Source organism: Micrasema longulum, unplaced genomic scaffold (genome assembly GCF_059751315.1).
Source record: "Micrasema longulum isolate JH-2025_06_02 unplaced genomic scaffold, ASM5975131v1 h1tg000597l, whole genome shotgun sequence".
In the NCBI taxonomy this organism is placed as follows: Eukaryota; Metazoa; Arthropoda; class Insecta; order Trichoptera; family Brachycentridae; genus Micrasema; species Micrasema longulum.
The window spans coordinates 957494-979889 of record NW_028277793.1 but is presented as its reverse complement, the minus strand read 5'-3'; the positions used below and the strand labels follow the sequence as shown (position 1 = coordinate 979889).

The window sequence follows — 22396 nt, the reverse complement described above, 5'->3', positions numbered from 1 at the left end:
GCTTATGTTCATTCTGCATTATAATGTCCTGATGTCAACTCACGGAACCACGCATATTTATGGAGAGCAATTGAAACCGACTTAACCACTGCTGTGATGGAATATGCAACGTTTTGTAATCAGGTGAGTCTTACACTCTAAATACCAACATAGCAAAGAGAAAACGACGCAATTTCGCAATAAAAACATCTTACACAGTTTCAATAAAACTTTAAATGGAAAGTTGTGTGAATACATGTGCCTAATCATTACAAATGGCAAATAATTAAACACATAATCTTTCCTTTATAACTGCTATTTTTATGTAATTTACTTACAAATGATCACGTTTTTCTTCCGCGCAGAAATAAAAGAACGCTATGGGTAATATCGCAAGCCCAAAGCAACATCTCAGAAAAAAACCTCTTCTGAGATAACCGAACTTCTAGGTTTGCAAAGGGTCTAATTGAATTAAATTATTTAAAGGAGATTATGAATACTACATTTTTAAATAGGTCAACTATCTTTATTCAGTATTTTATTATTTGAAAACATTAATTTGTTTCATTTATTAACATATCTGCATTTCAATATTAAAATTGAAAAATTTGGGTTAATCTCACTGTTGATTACTACCGTTATAGACTATCAAATTACAACAAAGACGGACAAAATTTTGAGAAGAAAATATGGAAGTCTAGGCATTTACAGAGATTGAATATGTATTACTCTTTCTTTACACAAAACCTCGTTTGTTTCTCAAATCTGTATGCAAGTCCATTATTCCAACTTGTGACATTTGAACGATCTTATTATAACAAAAATAACTAATAATAAAAGGGTAAAATTTCAGAGCCTACAACGATTTGGACACATTCAATATATTATAAAGTAATATTTATTCTACTAAAAATAGTTATTTATCTAAAAATATAATTGATTTCCTCAAATAGTCCAATTTTATATTTAAAAAAAGGTTTCCAATGTTATGTGTGTATTTTTCCTCTGATTTTTCGATCACGTTTTTTTTTAATTGCACAAACATTGTATTAATTTACTTAAAATATTATTTTAGTTATTTCATTTAAGTTCTTTCATTAAACCAGTTTTATTCCCCTTTATTAGGGCCTTCTACCAAAAATTGATAACATCGGCCAAAAACAAGCAACAAACAACAGAAAGGAATAACAATATACATACAAACAATAGATAACAAAAATATTTATTTTTTTCATTTTTAAAAAATTAAACCAGTTTTAAACGAATAAAAACAAAAAAATTCGCATCATCCTTTTTTGAATTGATCACGCACAGTAATTACAAATAAAGCAAACAAACACCACGCTGTTTACCCGTAGGGGTTAGTAGAGAGGATGGAATACTTTCTTGTCTTTGCATACAGATCTCGCTTTCTATACATTCATACATCTTCTAATGCACGTACGCCGATTATTTCAATTTCCATGTCTTCACCTTTAAGTATTTGTTGGATTAGATCATGCGATGTCTTTCTCGGTCATCAATATTCGCACCGCAAATCTTAGATTAAATACAGAAATTACACTTTTGAAAATTTAATAATGAAACGAAAATAATTTAAGTAAAAAAAAATGTTTGCGATCTTACGATTAACCTAGATTATATATTTTAATTTTGGAACCATTTTCTTTGAGTCGTAAATAACCGTGTTAGAAAAGGGGAAACAAGTTGTGGTAGAGCGGGGTTCGAACATCGGACTTCTTGATTCGGAGTCCACGACACTACTCGCAATTAGTCACAACTTTATATTGTTTATTTCGCGTTTGTAATGTAATTTTTAAAAAACTCAATCCAGAATAAAAGTCACGGGTAAAACCAGACAGTAAATTATCAAGTGATACGAACAAATTTAATTATTGTGTTTCACAAATCAATAATTTTCAACACGAATTTAATTCATGATTTACAATCTACTAAAAATAAATAATAAGAGAACCAAATTTATATTCTGTTTCGTAGAAATGATTATAAAACTTTTCCAACTGCGATAACCCTGTTACCTAACTGCAAACAGAGAAGTATTTATAAACATTTGAAATATTACTTTTCTTAAGAAAACATTATAGATAACCATTTTTAGAGGCGAGAGTTTTCAGTTTCCACACAATATCAGATCTCCGTTAGTTAACCCGTTGAGGACGTCGAAATGCAGAGATCAACACGGTGAAGCATTTCTAAATTAAAAACAAACATCAGGTTATTTCCCGGTGAAAGAACAAACAAAAGTGACATGTTTCAAAATAAAATATCGGGTTATTTCACCACGAAAGATCGCACAACAATGGCTTACAACAGAATTGAATATTTCAGGCATGAAAAACCAATAATAATGTTTGGATAATTTATATAGCGCCATTTTTGTGAAAATCACCTCAAGGGCGCTGAACAATAAATAAATTTCCCGACACGTCTTGCAGCTACAGAGCGCATGGATGGTTGGGATTTAGTTTTAAAAAATGTCACTATTGTTAATATAAGTACAATATTGTCATTTTTCAAAATTAAAAACCAATAATAATGTTTGGATAATTTATATAGCGCCATTTTTGTGAAAATCACCTCAAGGGTGCTGTACAATAAAAAAAAATCCCAACACGTCTTGCAGCTACAGAGCGCATGGACGGTTAGGATTCTAGTTTTAAAAAATGTCACTATTGTTAATATAAGTACAATAGTGACATTTTTTAAAATGAGAATGTTAAATTATTTTTTCACGGTGAAAGAACATACCTAAATCTAACGCATAAAAAAAAGTTATATCAAACAATATGTCCATAAGTAAGAGCCAAATAATGTTTGATGATATTTAGTTAGGAGTGACAGAAAGTTTTACGAAAAATACCGTGTAACCTATATAGTACCAGGGATCCGATTACAATGGGAAAGTAACAGAGTTATCCTCGATTGCCTATAAAAAAAAACGATAATTGTGTACGAAAATGAGTATATTTGCATAAAAGTTTAAAGTCTGTTCGTCGGTAACCTATAATTGAACATGTTTAAAAGAAAAAAATGGATGCATATTCTGCTTTTCATACAGAAAACTTAATTTTACTTTGTAGATAAAATTGAAGATAACTTTCAACTTCCCATCAGAATACGTACCCAGGCATTCAACCAAAGAGCTCTAAAGTGGTTCGATTATTGACAGTAATATTTTTTTATACACCACTTTGGCGATAGATGGATAGGTAATTAGTTAATAGAACTTTGTGATGTGGGGCCTCTAAAATAAGCATTAAGCTGCCAATTTAGGACCTCCTGATATGGCAATGTAAAAAATAATTTGTATAAGAAACTATTTGAAAATATATCTGAGAAATAATATTCGTGCGTGATACATGTATTTTTGAACGTGAGTTTATCGAGTTATGATCGTTAAAACAACGTAACCGACAAAAACAGTATTCTCCTATAAAATGTGAAATGGGATAACCAGCATAAAATGACTAAGTTTTGCCACTAAGAAAGATCGCACGATGTAGTCAAATTTTCCTAACGAAATAATGTCAGATTATCGGCGATTGAAAATTTGTACATTCAGCATGTTTCCTTATTAAGGGTTGACTCTGGATCGGTTCGGAGAGGGAGTCAAGTCGAAACAGCAATTCCGTCACAAGTACCGCGACACTTTTATTATAATATTTCCTTCGGCGATAAACAAACGTGAACGATGTTGCCGAAATATAATAATTCCGCTTCCTAACAACGCGTCACTCGGCGAACTTTATGACGAAGACATTCCGAATTTATGCTCCGAGGGAACCGGAGACTTGATGAGGCAACCAGAGGGGCGACATTTATTTACTTTATGCCTTTTTTCTAATCTACTTAATTGTGACAGCATAAATTAAGACGAAAGATAAGTAGAAAATAATAAAATCCTCTCCTAAAGAAAAAAAGTATGATTACAATTATGTTTAACTACAAGTCTTAAAGATTTATTACTTACATTTTTTAAAATAAGTTATAAAGAAAAAATAAACATTTGCGTTCTTACGATTTACAAAACTTCGTTAATCTTGGGGGCATTTTATTTAGGTTGTAAATAACTGTATTAAAAAATTGTTGTGGTCGAGCGGGATTCGATCTTCAAACCTCCCGAATCGTAGTCCGTGACACTACCCATAGGTTCCGTCACTTCAAATAATAAGGATTATTTTTAATGAATTATCTTAATTATTTTTAATAAAAAAACACCTTGCGTCATGTACATCGGGCATCAACTGGGGAATATTTTTCTTATATCATCAATTTTGACTCGTGCCTACATTAGTGGATTTTTAAGATACCGAACGTTTCTGACATTAGACCACATAACATTTTATTGATTTAAAGCCAGAAGTCCAAATACAATGATAAAATAAATTACTTTTACTAACCTTAATAATGATGTTTTGAGGAAAGCGCCATTATTGGTAGAAACAAGAACATTCCTGAAACGAATTAAAAAATATATAAATATAAATTACACAGTACTACTACAGTACACAGGAAGAAATCAGGAGGATATTAATGGCTGCCAACCGTTGCTACTACGCGCTTCAAAAACAATTACGGTCTAAACTAGTACGAAAAAATACAAAAATAATACTGCACAAAACTCTGATTAAACCAATCCTGACATATGCCTCCGAAACCTGGGTTATGACAAAAAATAATGAGTGACCATTGCAGCTTTCGAAAAAAGAATCCTCAGAGCTATCTATGGCCCTGTGAGAGAAAACAACCATTGGTGTCGTCGTTACAATAGAAAGCTATACGATATCTACATAGCGCCCGATGTAATCAACTCCATCAAGGTGGGACGCTCGAGGTGGGCTGGCCATATAATTAGAATGGACGACGAAAACCCCATAAAACGCCTGACTTTCTTTCTGAGCCACAAGGATGACGAAGACCGAGAAGGCTCAATATGCGATGGACGGACTGCACCAGCGCAGATATGACAGTGTTGGAAGTGAGGAACTGGAGAGAAAGGGCAGCAGACCGGCAAAGGTGGAGGAGACTCCTGAATTCAGCCAAGGCCCACCCAGGGCTGTCAAGCTTATGATGATGATGAATTACACACACTATATAAATAATGCATTACTATAGTAAATAATAAATTAAAATATTTAGATACGTTTTATAGGCAACCGTTAGCTAAAATCATATGTTTTTTGTTTAAATTAAGTATAAATTATATCAATACAAAAATTTAAGATTTGAACGAATAAAAATCCTGATTCAATTATGGAATTGATTAAAATAAATTGGAGAATTTCTTTTACTAATTTTCAATAATTTTTAAAGCCATTTCAAAGTCAAATTAACTCGTAATGGGCAATAGTAGGTACCTAATATATTATATTTGGCAAGGAGAAAGTTCACGTTTTGGAAAAAGCTCTTATGTATCAAAGAAAACCATAATACGGGGGATAGAAAAGATCAAAAGCTGCAAACAATCAATTTCCTTGAGAATCAGAGAAAAGGTCGAGGGGAATATTTGGATTCAATATGGGCAGCAAAATCGAAAAATAAAAGGGAACATAAATACCAAATATGACATGAGAATACAAAAGGTACATACGAGTACATTTAAGATGCAAACTATTCATTTTAGAAATTAGTAACATCAAAAATATTCGTCAGTACAATAAGCATCGAAAGGCACACACTATTGGTATGAAAACTATAAAAGATCAAGGAGAGACACGGCCTGATGAAATCAAACAAGTTAAAAGTAGGAATAATTCACATATCAATATTTATTAAGAGTTTTTTATGTATTGGGTGGGTGTTAACACAAGTTGTGTCAACACCCACCCAATACATACAAGAGAACAAACTCCAACAAATTAGTAAATAATGTATTCTTCTTTATTATTTTACAACAAATTAGTCAATGTGTTTTCCTTTTTTTCTTTCTTTAATTCCATCAACTGAACGCGAGCAGTAAAGGGTGTTAAAAATGCTCACTTTCGTCTGCTTGACATTCCATTTTGAAGGCACGTAATCAAATGAAAATAATATTGTATGTGTAGAGTAAAAGCAAACAAATTATCTCGTAGAGCGGAGACCTTTACGATTTTTTTTAACTTTTGGTGTTCATTTTTCAATTTGTCAAAAAACGCGCATAAATTTTGCTCACCGATAGATGAAATGCAGGAACTATGTGACCATGCGAAAGGTTTTCTCGTTTTGAAATTTTAAAGGCGCTAAAATTTAGAAGGTACCCACGAAAAATAATTGAATGCGGAAGTTGATGTTTTTGCTGCTGTTCGTGTCAGAACTACGGGATGCGAACCTGGTTAGGGAGGATGCACAGGAGCAGGCAGCTGACAGAGACGCCCGGGGGCTCTTTGTTAACACCATATTTTACAACTTGGGAGCGGACATGGAATGATGATGATTGGCGAACTGCACAGGACCCCCGTTTTAAACAGTGGATACGTTCCACACAAATACTATGAAAATATGTAAAAGCAAAGAATTATATATATATATGTAGTTGGATAATTTATATAGCGCCATTTTTGTGAAAATCACCTCAAGGGCGCTGTACAATTAATAAATATCCCAGTACGTCTTGCAGCTACAGAGCGCATGGACGGTTGGGATTCTAGTTCCTCGTTTTCAATTAAGATCAATAAAAAATTATAACGGATAGGAGCTAGATTACAGGACTTCTTGCAGCTACAGAGCGCATAGACAGTTAGAAATTTAGCCCCCATTTATACATTTTAAAAATTGACAAATAAATTTAGTGTATTAATGATACTAAAAAAAAATAAAAAATAATATGAATAATAAAAAGGAGTAAGATTATAACACGTCTTGCAGCTACTAAGCGCATAGACGATTGGAATTCTAGACCCCATTTATAAAATTTAGGTATTTTTAAGTTGGTATATGAAAGCTAGATAACCAATCATCGTGCAGCTACAAAGCGCATGTGGAATTCTAGCAAAGTTAAAATGATATCAATAAATTTATAAAAAATAGAGCATAGTAGTAAGTTCATCAAGTGTTCATGCCAAGAACTAAACAATAAAAAACTAAATAAATAAAGCACTGTATCTACTCCATGGTTAACAAAGGGAGATAGATGTCCGAAGAGAATCTTTTGTAGACAGTAGGTAGATATCGTCACCATGTGGTCCACTAGGCTGCTGGAGAATTTCTGGAAACGCACGTGTGTAGACTGGGGGATTATGCCTATTGTTCCAACGACTTGGTGTCCATTTTGGTCCGTATTATTTCATTTTATGAGACGCAACATTCCTGTTCAATTCACATTTTTAAAAGAATATTTTTTTGTTAAGTTTTGTTTTTTGTTAATTATGCAGGATAAGTTTCCTTGTCCGCAAATAAACTCAAGATATCAAAAATAAGATTCTATTATTGTTGATCGTATCTTAATCGTATTTATTTGTAAGTAACAAAGATTATTCACTTTCATCATTTCACAAATATTATTTTTTTATCATTTGACATCCAGAGCCTTCAGCATACCTACCTATTCCTACTGATTATAAAGCACGTGCAAAACGTGTAGGAAAGTCTAAAAACGAATGCATAATATTGCTATTACTTATTACAATATTTTTTGTGCTGTTATATTAAAACCGTGTTAAACAAAATCCGGTATTGCATTCTGACGGGAAAGAGAAAACGGTGTTTTTTTTTTGTTTTTGTACATTTTAGAGAAGGATCGCCGTGAAATTAAATGTTCGTATTCTTATTATTTCCGAAAACGTTTTTAAAATTCAATTACAAATAGCATTAAACTTCCTCATTGGCGAGGATAGGCAATATACCAGGGGCGAATCGTCCAAATAAGCGATTATGCACAGCTTACCGTTATATTTGACTTTCGATAATAATGTTTTATAGTAACTATGTTTATGGTAAAATAAATCAAATAATCATTATTTATTATCATAAATCACCACCGTTTATATATACCAACAAAAAAAATCTATGGAGTGCGCCCAGCGCTCAGCCCATTCTCAGTGAGCGATGAAACTAACCGATTACCTCAGCTTATTTCTCCATTAAAAAAAGTAAAAATTATTTCACATCTTCAGCCCAGTCAGGCTTTTAAGTACTTAAATTACTTCAAGATTCTCTAAGTATTTGGAAACTAGTATTTCTACAATTAATTCCGAACGGCTATTTTTCTTTGATTGGATACCGTTGACAAACAATTATGCATCACATAATCACATAGGACGTGTGGCGTTCGAAGTGGCCGTTTTTGGTATTATTTTTTTTTTTTAAATCGGCCGGTGCTCAGTCTTGATATTTAAATTCATTCATAGTCATAGTCATTAAGTCGTTGTAGTATTTTAAAAAAAAAACTTTTGTGCAAGTATAATATTAAAATAGTGTAAAACGCTAATTGGTCAAATAAATAAGTGGAAGTGTACCAAATATTTTAAAATTAATAACTTACATGTAAATATAAGTAATTACATCAATATGTATGTATACTTATATGTAGGTACAAATTAATGAACATTTCTTGTATATTAGCTATAAAATAAAGCACGGCTTGCCACTGTTATATACATATACCTACTACGCTTGGTTAATCATTATTATTGTTTGAGTTGATTTTCACAGAACCACAGAAAGAATAGTAATTTATAATTACATTACTTAAATATTATTATTTTTTTAATATTTTATTTGATTTTATTGTTGTGCACACAGTGCTTTATTGGTATAATAACAGTGATATTATTACAAAAAAAAACATAAATCTAACACAGCACCAATTACGACACAGCATAATATATAATACAATTTATATTGTTTGGACAACAAAATGTGACGAGAATATGTTTAACGCATGACGCCATTTGTGATGGTATCTCCATAGTTTTGAATAAGGAGTGTGGTTTATGAAGAGATTTGCGTGAAATTTGGTGCTAATTTTACATCCAATTTTTTTTCAAAAATAGTCTAAATATTATTAATTATTATCATTATTATGTTTCCTAACCTAACCTAACTAATAAGTACCTATATATGTACTTATTTGTTATTATTATTAATTTTGAGCGAGCAGCTGAAGCAAGGAGGACGTGGCATGATCAGATAAACCAAAATCTTAAGTCTGGTCATGTCAAAAGCAGACAGAACCGAAGGGCATGTATGACAAGATGTATGAATGTGGAAGAGGCTAGGAGTGTATGCGTGTGTATGGATAGACGTGTGTGGCGGTCTATTCTCTCTTCCTACCCCTACGGGGAAATGGCGTGATGGTAGTAGTAGTAGTAGTAGTAGTAGTAGCTGATATGCATAAATCTATTTAAACGAAAGTTAGTTATTGGCGCACTTAAAATTTTCCGAAATAAATCTAGTCCATTTTTGAACCCATTGAGACTACACATTCAGATCAGCTCTTGCGGCAGCTTTTTCCAACCATCAACAACCCTATTGCTCAGGAAATGCTTCCGTGGATTTAGATTGAATCTTGTTTTCCCCAGCCTAAGACTGTGGCCTCGAAGACGAACATCTTGTTTAAGCCTGAACATGGGATCTTAATTTGGGCAGCCATAGTGACTGTTGAGTGAATGTAGGTACTAATTAGTGATCATTTTTTGTAGATTACATATAAAATAAATCACTGCCTGCCACTCTAATATACATATACCTACTTAATATGTAGGTGTAGGAGAATACACAAATATGGAGCTCGTGAAGGTATAGAGTGGAATGGCTTTCTGTCCTCTTCTTGTTCTTTAACAGTAGACCTCCTATGACTACTTCATTGAGCAGTCGGAATTCATAAAAGCAGTTCGAGTATAGGAGGGATAAGCTAAGCATAAGTCATAATAAAAACAAACGAGAAAGTTATCAACAAAATAAAAACATTATATTTTTATTATTTTAAAAGAGATAAAATTAATTCATTTGAACTGCCGAGGCGTAGTAATGTTAATCGCACGGTAAATAATTTACGTTAATACGCGTGACACCTGCTCATTTAGGTACATTATATGCCATTATTTTATCCTCCATCCAAATAATTATTACTGTATCATAAATGTAAAATAATTCATTTTATGGGTTACTCAACAATAATAAAATTATGTAGCTTAAAAATTCAATTGTGAGGACCGAATAGTTCGAATATTTTATTATTTCGTCATACAATATTAAATCCGTGTAAACTAGAGCGCGATTCCATGCAGTTGGTGCAACTTAATTCAGAGTTGAATTTAAATACATTGCTGTAAATTGATTATCACTCCTAATCGGCAAATTAATCGATTTGAAAATAAGATATTACTTATTTTTATTTTGTATTGCAAGCATGTAAATTACCTCACACAACAGAGAATTACCAGGATTGAACTTTTGTTTAGTTTGCAGTTTATTTTATGTTTCGCTTTTAGGTTAACTGACACAAAATGAGTTAATTAACAAAAAAATGATCGGTTATTTAAACAAAGTAATTGTGCCTTCATCGTACGCTATTATTATTTCATTCCTTAGTTATTATAATAAGTAAAATACTTTTTTTTTTAGTTTTGATCACTTTTCATTTTGAATTTTGTATTTGTGACAGGGTTTGGTAACGACCGACATTATTTAACATGAAAAAAAACCTAATCTTTTAAAGTGCAATTTTTGTATTGTCCCAGACGAAAATTGTTTATAACTTTCGTAGTAAAAGGATGAATTTGAAAATAAACAACAGTTGAAAATTTTTACATGTTTGACACGCTGACAAATCAAAAATTTTAACCACAAAATAAGAGCTCTAATATAAAATGATTTATTTAATGAACGAGTCATTTAATTAATGGAATACAAAATGGGATAAATAACAATTTAGTAAATACAGAATCAACAACAAAAAAATATACTCTTCATTATTATTTTTATTGGATAGCCAATAGACATTTATAGAAATACAAGACATCTAGGGTTCATAGTCCATTGATCGATGACAAACAGACGTGAAATGATTCCACCTGAAATATACAGCAACGACTGATGAAGCAAGTCATAATTTTATATTGAATGCAATACAACATCTTCTGCAAGACTAACAGTATTGCACAAACGTCCGTCTTCATAAGATAAACGTCCTGCAGTATATTAACTTCATTTCTACCATGGAGACATGAAGAACAAAAAAACGTGGCCTATAAAGAGAGAGCGTATGGTAACGTCAGTGAGCCCAAGCAAGTCAGCCCAAAGAACCAGCCAAACCAAGTCATCTCAACGCAGTCACTCAGTCTCAGCATGCAGTCCAAGTGCAGTCACTTCAACTTCTCATCGCCTTTACTCTCGCGCTCCACAACAAAGTGTCGTACCTTATTCAACATGCAATAAATACACATCAAACCACAAAGTCGTGTCTTCTATCCACCTCCAACTGGGGTAGGATCACCACCACACTTAAGTCCTACAGATAGATATTATAATTACATTTCATATGGTACAATTAGAGGTTTCCTCATAACATTAGTGACATAAATATAATACATAATGTAAAATAACCAATGGTACACAAATTATTATATTAATAATATGTAAATGTAATTGCTATAGCTACATAAAATGACACACGTTTTTTTTTCTATTACAATCTACTTAAATACATATATTGGTCTTGACAGTGATTTATTGCTAAATAATGTTGATACAAAAAAATGCTGGATCAGAGAATTCAAGCATTTACGATAGCTGTTTTTAACATATTAAATTTTTTTTTTAAAAAATAAAGCAATCAATGGCGGAACGTAATGACCGATTTTTATTTTTTTTTAAATAACGCGAAAACACAAAACTGGTACATGTACTCGTATATATCAATTAATCTACAGTGATATTTTCGTCACACGTCGTTGGGATCGTAAGAGTTGAAATTAAATCTATCGGATTGACATCAGTTTAGATCAGAGTCATGATATAACAAACAACAGTTATTAAGTTGGTGATTAAATTTAATAATTATACAATTAATTTAATTTCGATAAGGTGTTTAAGCACTTAAATCACTTCTTATCGAGAAGATTCTAAGGGTTCTGTTTGTACGCTTGACTGTGATTTTTCACCACGATACGACTGATTTATACGTTAATTTATTGTCATCACCTATTGATGTACATACGAAATCCACTGATCGGAAAAGAGAGAAATATAATTTTAGCTGTCACTTAAACCAGGCAGAGACTATACTTTCGGCCTGTTATATTCTGGTTAAAGTGAGCACTTTACACGCCACATAAAAATCACCATTCTTTTTGTGTTTTAACATTCATATTTTGACAGGAAGATATCGATATCAATATTGTTGAGAAAAATATTTTTATTTGTAAAACAACATTAGATTTTTTTGTTTCTGCCGCAGATTTCGGAAGACATTAATTCTTGGATACTAAAAAAATTGGAGTTAAAGGGAGCAGGTTCGGAAAATAATTATCAAGGCCCCGATTACAACTGGAAGTTAACAGAGTTAGTTATTTCATTTAAATTATTTACTATCAATTCTTCATGGAATTGCATTGAAATGATGTAATAACTTATATTTACATTTGTTTCATTGAAATATTGCGTATTGTATCTTTTTCAACTTATTTTTAAATGTACCTACACTTAAGATAATAATAGTTTTATATAAATTACCATTACACTGTATAATATTCACCAGTCTGAAGATGCCCATTAGAGGGTGAAAGCGCTAATTGGTCAAAATAAATAAGTGGAAGTGTACCAAGTATTTTTTAAATTAATAAGTTATATGTAAATATAAGTTATTACATCAGAGTTAGTTATCTTTTTTTTTAATGATAAATAAAGATAAATACTTGAGTTCTTATTATTTACTCAAATATTTGAATTATCAGACCATTTCTAAAAGTCGGAAATAAATTGCTGAAAAATGGGAATCGAGTTGTGGTAGAGTGGGATTTGAACCTTAAACCTTTGGCCCGTGAGCCCACAATACTACCACGGGACCACAAACCAATTATCTATAAATGAAAATAGAATTTTCTGTGCGAAAATGTGTATATTTTTATCAAAAATATTCTCAATTTCATGTTACCAACGAAAATATTTCAAAATTTTTTACAAATATTTACATTTTCGTTAAAAAAAATAATCGATTTTCCTTTATAGACAATAAAAGATAACTATTAATTTCCCATTGTAATGTGAACCCAGATCTTGCTTAAAAATAAAATAAAAACAAAAATAATAAAAAATAATAAAAAATGTAAATGTATTTTTTTTTTATTTTAATTAACAAAAGATAAGGTTTATTAGAATTGAAACACAAAGAAATAATTAATCGAACTTTTCTATTTAGTTAGACTTATTTCTTTATTAAAAATGAACGCATCTTCATCTAGGCAAAAGCGCTCGTTGGTCAATAAGGAAATAAATCAAAGTAAACCAAGAGGATTGATGATACTTTATTTTAAAATGATTAACTACAGAGTTATATCAAGACACGAACATCAATATTACAAAAAAAATAAATTATGTTATGGTTTTGATGTATTTTTATTATTTTAAAATATAAAATGTTTACAAATAGTACGAAAATAAACACTGAATCCATCAGACATCGCGCTTGGTATGAACGTCAATCTAACCGCGTACAAAATTGCCCATTATGAAGCGCAATAATTGCTTCAGGAAAATAATCATGTTCTGCTTGGGTTTCAATGCATTACATTATAATATGCAAAGCAATAACAGACAGTGGACTCTTTAGACTAGTAGACAGTGGACACGTACACGGTACATTGACCTGCGGTTTTCAAATCGGGGGACGCGTACTTCCTGGTTTATGTAAAAGATTTTAAAAGGGTAAACCAGAAATTTTCAAAATTATAAAAAAATTGATTCATATTTTTTATTTTTTACATTTGAAGAACTAACTTAGTTTTATTCATTATGATAAAATAAATATAAAACATCTTGATTTTTACCACTTATTTTAATTTATTCTACTGACCGGTTTCAAAGCCACTAAAGCTTCTATTTCAAGGTAAACTTGTTTTATATTTATTTTATCAACAAAAAATGTTGATTCGATCATTGTAATGTATGATAATTCATCGGGGAAATTTAAGAAAGTTGGGAAGCAAAATCTCGTTCCCGTGAGCTTTTAATGCGAAACGGAAGGTCTTTTGATGTCTAATTACGATCTGCCTTGGATGTGTTTTCTACGGTTTCGCTTTCGAAAATCCAACGTTCCTAAAAGTGCCCACAATCGAAATTCCCGCCTGTTTCCAACACTACTTAAATATGTTTTGTAGGTAGCAAAGAAAAAAACGTAATTTATAAATTGTAATACTCGAATATTAGCAAGCTCGATTATTTATTTTTTTTATTCACCCATGTAATAACCGAATTCCGATTTAAAAAAAGGAATCTTAGCATTTAAGGATAAGTTTAAAGACATGCAATAATTTACATGACGTATAAAAGTTATATCGACTAGATTTTGTGAAATTTTTACTAACGATTTTGTGCATGAATGAAAAAATGAAAATTGGATAGATAGATTACGTGAAAATAAAAGCTTCTACGCAAAAGTATTATACCGTCAACGGCATCGGTTAGATTTGAAGTATATTATTAAAAAATTTTATTGATAAACCGTTACGGGTTACACACATTTAACAAAATATTTTTAATTTAAAAATTCACATTCTACTGTTAATAATGATATTTTTAACTTCTTTTGAAAAGGTTTCTTTTGTTAAGTTTTGTCTGGTAGTTAATTGTATAATTTCAGTCCATGGTTTATTAGTATCGATTGTCCTTTTCTCGTTTTAAAAGGTTGCATATGATATTTTTCTGATATTCTCGTATTGTGTTCATGTTTACTACAGTTTTTTTTAAGTTTTAATTCTTCGTCTACAATTACAACAGTGGCTAATTTATGAATAAATTTTAAGGATTTTAGTTTAAAGAGTTCAGTTACATTTAATTGTTTAGTTTGTTTAAAGTTCTTTAGTTGCTGATAGATATGGTTAACTTTAATATTTTATTTTACTGTCTTTGTAGTCTGATTATGTCATTTTGATTTCCTGTTCCCCATAGTAGTTGCATATAACATATTTTAGTCTAACATAGGCTTCGTACATTATTTTTTTTCCTTTTTGGAATAAAGTTTTTGATTAAAAAAAAAGACTATAGTGTCGCTACTTTGCTAATTATTGTTGATATGAATTGTCTATGTCAATTGTCTGTCTATTGTCAGTCCTAAGTATTAAACATGTTCAATTTGTGTTAGTCATAATAAAATCCAAATTAGCGTCTTCTTCTTATCTTTCCTCTCCTCAATGGAGGTTGGAAATCATCGCTGCAATTCTTACTTTGTCGGCAGCTGCCCCGGACAAGGACTGAGAGCAGCAATGGAGCCAGTCACGCGAGTTAAATGTGGTTCAGTTTCTTTAGTCGTCTATTCGCTAGATATATACAGCACCCTTTTTCAATTTATAAAAAAACGTCGACATTCTCAAATCATAATTGATTACATATTTTGGTGAAAAGTTTGAACAACGCTGCCCCAGACTGCAGTTGGCAGTGTAGGCACATATAGTCAGAAATACATATTATGTATATGTAAGAGTTGGTCTGACGCTAGGTAAGTTGCGCAACACTGCCTCCGAACTAGTTTAAGTGGCCTTGGCAATCACCAACCTTAACAATATCGAGGTCGAGATATAAGATAAACAAAGGTGTTTTATTATTTTAAGATCAACCACCCGAGGCATGATTTGCGTTATTTAGATCGAGAGTCGAAAATACTTGTAAAAGTATTGGATTTCACTGTGATTTACTTTACTTTATTTTACACGACGAGGTACGAACATTGAAATTTAACAAAGTATAAAAAAAACATCACATACTTTTAAATAAATTTGTTCGGGTTACCTATGACGTATCTCAATCAAAAGCGAAGATACGGTTTTGTGCTCAGAGTAATTGCGACAAGTTACTCTGAGATTATGTGATTGTTAAGATATTTGAAACATCGGTTTTTGTTGAGACGGGGACGGAAAGCGGATTATTTTTTTGTGTAAAAAAAAACAATACTGAATTTAAAAATAAGAATTAGGAAAAGCCGAAAGGCTTTTGAAGTGTCATTAAAAAAAATTGATCACGATTGCCTACCTATCTATGTAGTCTGGTTATTAAACCAAAAGCAGTATAAATTATCCAAAATGATTTAGAAATATTATTTTACTCGATAACGAACACTAAGAATACATCATGTACTCTTTAAGTTTATATTTATTTATTTATACTTTTACATTCATTTTATAAATATACTCTTCACTTCACTCTTCTCGTATAAGAGTTTAAATCTATAATACATATTTTATATATAATATGTATTATAGGTTTAATATCACCAATCAAAGTTTTTTTTAAGACCCTCTTTTATCAGCCACGTTATCTTTACATTATTTGTTACAAACGTCTAACATTTAGAAAATCACAAATTCAATCAACTAATCAAATAGCGTTAAATCTAATAAAAAAACATTTGCAATCAGCTCATCAAGTAAGTAATTACGAAATACGCGATCATCTTAAAAGCACATTTATCATCTTCAAATGATGGGTAAATACACTAAATACTGTTTCTAAATCTAGAGTTTTTCGCAAAAAACATTTTCTTTGCCAAAGTCATTGGGTCTTCATTATTTCATTACGTTTTTCTCCCACTTTCAAACGATGTTCCCGCAGTCAGGAACGGAGGGAATATCGCGTAAATTGGAATAAAGCGAGTTGAACTCGAGTGTAACTCAACGCGAACGAAAAATTAAATAACCGTTACCGAGCTTAAAAAACGAAACAGCAAAAACTTCATTACTAAACGGTAAAAACTTGCGGCCGGAACCGCAGCAGCCCCTGCGAGCCATGAGCTGATAAACTATATTATTTAATACTTTAATAGTGTAAGAGGAAGAATTGCGCCATTTTAAAACCATCTATCATGTTATGGAAAGCTCAAACTTTACTTAAGTATTTTGCTGTTTTCGACGTGATTTATTTCACAAATACGAAAACTTTTTGATTAACCGGTGAAAAAAAAAGAAGTTGAAAAGATAAGCTTAAATTTAAACAGTAAACTTGAATTTTTGGCCTTAAACTGTTATAATTTTTTTAAACACATTTAATTATGTACCTACCTATTTTTACGGAGTATTTTATCTTTACTTATGTATATCTATAAAGCATAATGTCATATGCCATTTAGTTTTTTAAATATTTTTTTATAATTGAATTGTTCATTCGATAAGTATCTACATATTAACTTAATACACCATAAAACGCTTGAATTTAACTTTTATACATGTCATGTTAAAGCCCTTTGGGCGTATATAGATAATAAATAATACATAATAATAATAATAAGTCTGTATTGCCCCTTTATAGGACACCTATTTCGAGTTGATTTCTATCTTTCTTTCGTTGATATTTTACAAACCTTATAAAACATGTTACTCTTTAATATAACAAACATATTGTATTTGGAAATCTGAGTGGGTAGACTGACCTAATGTATGTCATTACGATACTCTTGTCACATAAGACTTTTTTATTAATATAAAATTACAGAAAATAAAGACCCCAATTCTGGTGGTGCATGCATGTATCACATCGTTCTAGGTGTCCTATAAAGGGCTAATATGGTAGGATGGGGGACTCCAGATGATTCATCAATAGTATTTATGTTTAGTTGTTTAAAATAAGGAAACCTAAAATACACAACTTGATATTTATTCGAATTTTACTATAATTACAGAATTTAAAAGCTATTTTAATTTTATGTACAATATAGCAATGGCAAAAGATTTTTAATGCAGAAATTATTATTTTTAATTTTATTTATTAATTCAAATACAAAATTACAGTTACATTCGGTTGGACATATTTCAGCTCTTTAGGTAAAAACCTGAGTTGAGCGGAAATGTTTCATACAATAATTAAATATGGTAAACACGATACTAAACTTGTTTATCAAACATTCTGAATAAAATAACAAATAAAATCTAATTATAAAAATAAACGATGTATTAAATTTAAAAATAAATTAATACCTATGCAGCTAAAAATACAAAAAAAAAAAGTTATTTAAATTAATTATAAGTAAAAATGTAAAAAAAACAAGAAAACAAACAAATTTTCGTAGAAAATAAAAACATCAATGACAATTAAACGCAAAACATAGAATAAAACCTTTTTTAATACTATTGACATTAAAAGTTTTAAACAAAACTGTGAATTTTACTATACATTTGTAAATATTAATAGTAATTTAAAACAAAATAAAGTTTAAATAAAAGTGAAAATATATTTTTTTTTAAATATAAGTAATAAAAAAAATTTAAGCATTCCATTTTCTTCTGAAAGTAATTCGTTATTTGAACTTTACGGATATTTACAGCTGGCTGTAACCATGTTAGAAAATGAGAAGCAAGTCGTTGTAGAGTTTTACGGACATTTACAGCTAGCTGTATCCATGTTAGAAAATGGGAAGAAAGTCGTTGTAGAGTAGCGTTCGAACCTCGGATCGTCGAATTGGAAGTCCGCGACACTACGGTAGAAGAATAACGATCTCAAAAATAATTAGTTATATAATTAGCTTTCGTGTAATGGTATAATGAATGCCCAAAGTAAATAAAACGTTTATTGAATCGATTTAGTTATATGAAAAAAAAAAAGTAAAATAAAGTACGTAGGTACCAGAAAGTTATTAGGAATAAATTTGACCCATTAAGCTACAAGAATGCTAATACAACTGGGCCCAAATAGGAAGTTAAATATTAAAGGCGTAATAAAAATAAAATAAATATTTACAAGTTACTAATTAAGTCATTAAGAAACATAATACGAGAATCGTTGACAACTAAGTGTCTTATAGTAATCCCACGTAAAGATAGTATAAAATGGCGCCTATGGAGCAGTAAATTAGTACCAGAACGAAATAAACATCGCTCCTGAAAATCAAAAACTAGTTTTGTATACACCGCAGTAAATTTATCTACCGTTAGACTATTGTAACATCGGAAATGGGGCACCGAAGTCGTGATGATGAAGTTCTTCAAAACAAAAACACTCGAAGCAGAATCCGATGAAGAAAAAACTATAGCAGAGTTCAAATCTACCGAGTTTATTCACTCCACAAAGATTTGTATAAGATTGATCTCAAGCTCAATATCTTAGCAGTCGACTAGTCGAAAATGATGGAGATTGATGCGAATATACGAAGGTCCCGTAGACTTATTTATTTTACGACATTGAAATACGATTCAACTTTTGACAGCAAACGAAACGCATAACGCAATTTATTATACCAATAAAAAGGCACAATGACATTAATATACTAAACTTGTAAATTGAGAGCGTCGCTAACAATCAATGGTCTATAATATTATTTAACATTTTCAAAACTAATTTTCTCGAATAAATTTACGTCTATCGAGTTTACTTTTTGGTACAAATAACAAAGAACTTAATAATTATGCATACGAATTTAAATTCTATCGTTTTGAGCACTACATATTATTTTTTAAGGGCCAGCTGCTGCACCCAAAAAGTCAAATTAAATCAAGTTTAAAGTTATATAATTGTTGCGTTTTCGTCAGAATTTACAAAAAGTGTTGAATAGGTAAGATGAGACCACTCATTCCGACCATTTTAGGAAAAAACGCAACAATTAATTAAAAGTTCAACATAAATTTGTTGCGTTTTTGTCGAAATGGACGATATAGGTTGTTTTATCTTACGTTTTTCATACATCAAATTTTGTTTATTTTGACAAAAGCACATAATTATTTTACTTTAAACTTTGTTTGACTTATTTTTTTTGGTGCAACTGGCCCTTAATCAGTTATCTATTACATACTTACTCTAAAAATGGGTTCATTTACCCAGAACCGTAAGTATTAATTTAGTAGTTTATAAAAAAATATTTCTAAATGTATAGCCATAGAATTAAGAATAGTCCAGAAACCGCATACGTACATCAAACAGAAGGCGACTCAACTACTCATAAATGAGTAGGTTTACGTTTTGCCCTATTAGTTACTTTGTAGACGTCGCTAAGTACGCAACTCCTGATTTTAATTCAACTATGCCGTGTTGTGTCCTTTTAAAGTGTAGAAATACTGCTAGGATCTTAAAGAAACATGATGGCATCACATTTCATGTGTAATTAACAAACGAATGTTTAAATAGAAATTGAAATTGAATTACTTAAAAATTGAAATATTTTTCCATCTGTCAGATTGTCGAAGAAACAAAATGGAAATTTCGTTAGTGTTGCCAGGGTAGAATTTGTTTACCCTACTTTGCTCATAAAATAAAAGAACTAATGAAAATTAGACCTCGGATTTAACAACACCGTGGGGGACATTTGAACGACATCCGTTTTGTGTAAAATAAAAATTGTTTTATATTTTAAGTTCAAAGTTCATAAATTCAATTACTCTTATTAAATGACCCTTTATTTATATAATCTGTTGTGTCAATCAATGTTTCCGCGTGCACAATAAAATTTTAGAGAAATTAACAGATTGCTTTTCTTTACCTTACATTTGTGTTATGATTATTTTTTTTCCCATCAAGCAACATTACCCGGCGACTTAACGTATGCGCGCGGCGAAAGTGTGTCTAAGTGGGGGAATTATTGGACACAATCCGATGTATTTAAATATGATTCTTCGCTCCTTCTGGACTATTCTTAATTCTATGTGTATAGCATTGCGAACAAACTAGAAATAATACCCCTTTTTGTACGCATTAGTCAAGTCATTGTAATGTGTAATATGGTATAATACGACTATTTATATATTGAATTATGAGCATAGGTTAATAATCGACGGATCCTTAATTTCTCTATTGCTGACACGTGTCGGTACGTCGGTACCACAGGATATCCGCCGGAACGAGTGCCGTACACCGTTAAACAACCTTAGGAGACAAAGAACGCCGCAACAAGACGACTGAATGAAATGTTTACCCAGCACAATGACTTGAGACAGAGTTAACGTAGAATGAACATCAATAATGAATGACTATTCAGACGCGGAATGACAATTAATTAGAACGCAAATAAAGGACTGGGTGTTCTGTATGCTATCCAATTAATATCATTTGTAATCAATTTTCTGGGGGCGTTATGCCCATGTACATTTGTACACATCGAGTTGAGTGGTGCCCACTCGCATTCTTAAATATGCTTTCAAAGACTGTTTATTGTACCTTAGCACCTACCTACGAGTGTTAGTCAATAATTATCACAAAATTCTCTAAAAAAATACATTTCAAGCAGAAAATTAATATCTCAAAGAAAATAATATACTCATTACTATAACTTCGCCCTTCGTAAATAATTGTTTTTTTTAATACACCTAACGGATCTTTTGCACGTGGGATATGTTCCATGTGTTTTTTGTGAAAAAAACGTGTAAAAAATCAGTTCAGGATATTGAAAAATAATATTATATTATTGTTCACGGTATCATATTTTTTTAATCGGGATGTGGTCCCGTGGCTAGTGTTGTGGCCTCATGGGTCAGAGGTCCGAGGTTCGAACCACAGTCCACCCCAACCTAACTTCCCATTTTTAACTAGTGAGTTGTTAACAACTCGTTTAAAATGGCCCTGAAATTGAAATATTTAGGTACATCATAAGAACGCAAATACTTATTTTTAGAATTTTTTTATCGTTTTTAAAAACGGTAACAAATTAATTATTATTTACAATCAGATAATAGACGTGACCATTTACGCAAATTTGGTACAATATTGTCAGTAATTATAAATATGGTAACGTTTACGATGAAAAACGAGAAAACCTCAAGAATGATTGCTAGAGTAAGAAGCTAATTGTTGGGTATAAATTTATAATTAGCAGTAAGTAATTTATTAAATAAGTTAAGAATAATATATTTTTGTTCCCAGGCCCAGGCAATATACAAGTTCATACGAACAACGTGAGTTACGATTAAGACAAAATGTCCCAACATTCACTCGCGTGATATAATTTCGATGCCAAACAATGCTTTTATAATAGGAGGTTCTTTTAGGAAGTGAAATCATCGAGAAAACATACATCCGTGAGATAAATTTTGCACACATCACAATTAAATTAAAGAAAATCTGTCAAGAGCGAGTGATAGTCGAAGTTTTCCGGTAATTTCCTAATAATAACAATAATATAATCTGAGTCTTTGTTCAATAAAATACACGTGTTATTACAATACTAATACATTATTATAAAAAAAACATAAAGAATTAAAAAATATTTGTCCCGATAAACTATTATATAACAGTTTAATGATTCACAATGATCTATAGTATCAAAAGCTTAAGAAATGTCAATAAACAATAT

At 31.0% G+C, this 22396-nt stretch overlaps 1 protein-coding gene across 1 annotated transcript in view; it reads right to left on the bottom strand.

The window, feature by feature from the left end:
• The window catches only part of LOC148280287 (uncharacterized), a 600658-nt gene that overhangs the window by 491819 nt on the left and 86443 nt on the right, over positions 1-22396 (bottom strand). Inside the window, exon 2 of the mRNA XM_088228576.1 lies at positions 4401-4454. The gene's annotated coding sequence lies outside the window, so the exon portion shown is untranslated. The remainder of the gene's footprint in view (positions 1-4400; positions 4455-22396) is intronic.